This window comes from Xenopus laevis, chromosome 3S (assembly GCF_017654675.1).
Source record: "Xenopus laevis strain J_2021 chromosome 3S, Xenopus_laevis_v10.1, whole genome shotgun sequence".
Taxonomy (NCBI): Eukaryota; Metazoa; Chordata; class Amphibia; order Anura; family Pipidae; genus Xenopus; species Xenopus laevis.
Genome location: NC_054376.1, coordinates 14,842,958 through 14,847,526, shown reverse-complemented (window position 1 = coordinate 14,847,526; position 4,569 = coordinate 14,842,958). Strand labels below are relative to the sequence as shown.

Genomic DNA, 4,569 nt, shown 5'->3' with positions numbered 1-4,569 from the left:
GAAACTATATAGTGCATTGAGCATGTAAGCTCTAGGTTCATGCATTGCGTTATTCCCTTATTGTTATCTTTCATGAACAAACAGATACTTTCAAAGTAGAAAAAAAATCATATTAAAGGGGAACTATCTCTTTAAGGGTCTGATATTCTTTCAGATACATTACTGTCAGTCTGTAAGGAAATTGTGAGTCTAAAGTGGGAATGTGGGATATTGATCAACTTTTGGTATGAAACTAAACCATAATTCCTTATATATCATTAAACCAAGTAACCGTTTAAATCCAATTTAACCATAATCCTATTTAACCCATGAATCATGTCAGCTAGATACATACCAGCGACCAAGCAATATTTTCTTCATTTCCACTCTTTTCTCTAGGTGATGTTGGCATCTTATGTCATCAAAGAACAACTTGTTGCAGTGAAAATCATCGAAAAGAAACGGGAGAACATCTTCAAGTTTGTCACGAGAGAGGCATCAGTTCTTCAGCTTGCCGGCAGATGCCCATTTCTATGCCGGGGAATGGCAACATTTCAAACTCAGGTACAGGGTAGTGAGTTTTATTTGAGGTCTTATTTTAAAGGGTTGGTTCGCCTTCGATGTAACTTTTAGTATATATATATATATACTTTTTTATATACAATGTCCAATTCCTAGCAACTTGGTCTTCATTATTTATTTGTTATACCTTTTGAGTTATTTGCTTTTTTCTTATGACCATTTCCAGATTTCAAATAGGGGTCACTGACCCCATCTAAAAAACAAATGCTCTGGGAGGCTACAAATGTATTGTTATTGCTACTTTTTATTACATAGTTACATAGTTTGATTGGGTTGAAAAAAGACCAAAGTTTATCAAGTTCAACTCCTTCAAATGAAACCCAGCATCCATACATACACACACTGACCCCTCCATACACTCACATAGACTATATATACTCATACACTAAGGGGCAGATTTATCAAAGGTCGAGATGAATTTTCGAACTGAAAAAATTCAAATTTCGAGCTATTTTTGTGTACTTCGACTAGGGAATAGTCCAAATTCGATTCGAATTTGCAAAAAATTCGAATATCGAGATTTATCATGTACTGTCTCTTTAAAACTTGACCATTCGCCATCTAAAACCTGCCTATGGGGGACTTCCTAGAAACTATTTGGAGTCAATTGGTGGACTTTGAAAAACTTTAGGAAAAACTTGGAATCAAATTAGTTCGAATGCGGTATTCCTTCGATTCGAACGATTCGAATTCGGCCGAATATGGACCTATTCGACCAAAAAAAACAACTTTGACTCAATTTCGGTTGGTCTTTTTGAATTTCGACGTTTTTTCAATTCGAAATTCGACCCTTGATAAATATGCCCCCAAGTATAGATTTTAGTATCACAAAAGCCTTGGATATTATGCTTGTTAAAATAAAGGAAACTGGGAGCACCTTCCATCAAGGGTGGCAAAAAGTGGTGTGCAGGGTCAAATGGTTAATACTGCATAAGATATTATATATACAATATTATGCTTGTCCAAGAAATCATTCAAGCCATTCTTAAAGGAGAATTCAAACCCTGCCCCCCACTCCACGTAGACCCCCCCTCCCTCCCCCAGCCTAGCTGCCCCCACTCCGGGGAAATGCCCCTAACTTTTTACTTACCCCTCGGTTCAGATTCAGGCATTGGAGTTCACCACAGCCATCTTCTGGGTCTTCGGTAATCAACAGAAGAAGACACGAAGACCTGCAAGATGGCTGCGGTGAACTGGGATCCCTGAATCTGTGCCGAGGGGTAAAAAAAAAGTTAGGGGCATTTCCCCAGGGGGAAGCTAGGCTGGAAGGGAGGGGGTCTATGTGGGGTGAGGGGTAGAGTTTTTTTGGTAAAGGGTTGAATTCGTCTTTAAAGGCATTAACAGAATCAGCCATCACAAAAGTTTTCCAAAGTTTTCACCCGGCAGTGCATTCCACAACCTCACTGTCCTGACTGTGAAGAACCCCCACCGTTGCTTCAAATGACAGTTCTTTTCCTTTAGTCTGAAGGGGTGGCCTCTGGTACGGTGATCCACTTTATGGGTAAAAAGGAACCCTGCTATTTGTCTATAATGTCCTCTAATGTACTTGTAAAGTGTAATCATGTCCCCTCGCAAGCGCCTTTTTTCCAGAGAAAACAACTCCAACCTTGACAGTCTCCCCTCATAATTTAAGTCTTCCATCCCTCTTACCAGTTTAGTTGCACTTAGTCTCTGCACTCTCTCCATTACTCATCTTTCTATTCAGGCCCTCTCGTATTTATATTCCTGTCTCTTATTCAAATCAGTGCATGGGTTTCTATGGTAATTTGGACCCTAGCAACCAGATTGCTGATATTGTAAACTGCAGAGCTGCTGAATAAAAGGCTAAAAAACTCAAAAACCACAACTAATAAAAAATGAAAACCAATTGCATCTTGTTTTAGAATATCACTCTCCACATCATGCTACATGTTAATTTAAAGGTGAACAACCCCTTTAACTTGTGTTCTGTTATTTATACAATTACTTCATATAGAATATTAGTATTTATTATTTGTTAATTAATGTAATGCTGCTACTAGAGATGTCATAATAGGATGTAGTAAACTTTTCAGGATAGATGTGGTAGTATTTGAGGGTTATATCCTTTTATTGTATGGGTTTCAAATGAGCACATTTTACTATCGGAACTATAAAGGTAAAAAAGATGCTGTTGCGCTGGGGTCATTCGGTTCTAAAGTGGGAACTAGAATTTTCCATACATTTCAACTATATAAGGGTCAGACTTAAATTTGTTCTAAATACTTACATCTCATAGATTTGTGCTCTCCTCTGTTTTGTTCAGCTATTGAAAAAAACATCAGTATGGCAGGACCCTTCCCAATATTATAATCTATTCCTATTAATATAATCAATATATAATCTATTATTAATACTAGCATATTGTGTCTAACGCAAAGTAATTATTACATTATTTTACATAATTTTGTATTAAATTATGAAAATATGAAATTGCATTCCTCTCTTCTTTGATATCCAATTCTGTGCCTCACTCTCTTTTATATTTTGTATCTAGTCACTCATGCTGCTAGTGCTGGAGTATATCAGTGGTGGCACACTGGATGACCTCATAAAGAGCAGAGGACGTCTGACCAGTGACCAAATACTGTAAGTAACCAAATAAGTAACCTGCTTCTTGAGGCAGAAGGACCTAAAACATTATGGATATCATAGTGTCACAATCTGCAAGTACTTTGTATATTATAAGTATTAAATACTGCAATTTGTCTTTTGTTTTTTCAAGGTTTTATTCTTCAGAACTAGCAGTAGGTTTGAAGTTCCTGCATGCAAACGGGATCGTGCATCGGTAAGGAAACATTAATCCTCTTGAAATTCCTTTCTCTTTATACATCTGAGCATAATTCAACTCCCTTATTTTACTAATGGCAAACATGATATACCAAATAAATCCACTGGAGAGCAAGTCAAACATTCTATGTAGTATTTATTTAGAGATGCATAGCACAGCACTACATGTTTCACACCTATAGGGTCCTTCCTCTGGTGCAGCTAAAGAACACTAATTTGAAATCAACCTATTTAGGGTCTGGTCACATGGGTAGATTCGGGGAGAATAGTCACCAGGCGACAAATCTCCTCTTCTTTGCGGCAACTAATCTACCTGATCTGCCTTCTTCCACCGGCTAAAATGATAATCACCTGGGGGCAGGCACACGGAGCGCTTCATTTTCCGAAGTCAGAAAACAAAGCACTCCATGTGCCTGCCCCTGGGCGGTTTACATTTTAGCCTGCGGAAGGCAAATCGTGGAAATTAGTCGCCGTGAAGAAGAGGAGATTTGCTGCCTGGTGACCAATCTGCCAGACCCTGAAGGCCACCTACAACCACACCGGATCATGTGACATAAACCAAAAAAATGTTTTTAAAAAATTCCCAGTGTACACCAACTCCATCTTGTGGCCAGGTGTAGTAACATGCTTTTCAGATACCACTATAGGTCTATCACATCACTGACACACATTGGTAACATATAGTATTTAGCAATCTCAATTAGTAATAAGGAATATTAAGTGCTATCATCTGGTAATAGTCAGTCCATAGTATATCGTCCATATTATTTCATAAGGTAGCCCAGGTGGCTGGAAATCTGTGAAAGAATTTTCTGATTAGTGTATGCTTTGTCATACAATCAGTTTGCAATAAAGTTACAAAAAGCATTTTAAGCTCCATGCTTCGTTCATTCCCTTCGGTTCAGTGGTATTTTGTATCTCCCCCTCTACTTGGCATTTCAAAATGTTGTAAGGCCATCCAGCGTAAATGCGCAGCATTTTGTTTTTCATTAAAAAATGTCTTCCCACTGGGGTATGTTTTTTTGTTTTATTAGGGTAATAGATCTTTTATGTTCCCCAATACTGATTTTGACAGCGCGTGATGTTCCGCCTACGTACAGTTTGCCGCATGGGCATTTGAGTGCATAAATGACATGATCAGTATTGTATGTATAGTAATTCTTTATGGGGATCTTATATCCCTTGTGTGGATGTGTAATA

At 38.0% G+C, this 4,569-nt stretch overlaps 1 long non-coding RNA gene across 1 annotated transcript; it reads left to right on the top strand.

The window, feature by feature from the left end:
• Positions 1-382: 382 nt before the first annotated feature.
• LOC121402067 lies at positions 383-3,367 on the top strand. The gene is made up of 3 exons (XR_005966511.1): positions 383-543; positions 3,077-3,168; positions 3,305-3,367. It is a non-coding gene; the product is annotated as an uncharacterized LOC121402067 (long non-coding RNA).
• Positions 3,368-4,569: the final 1,202 nt, after the last annotated feature.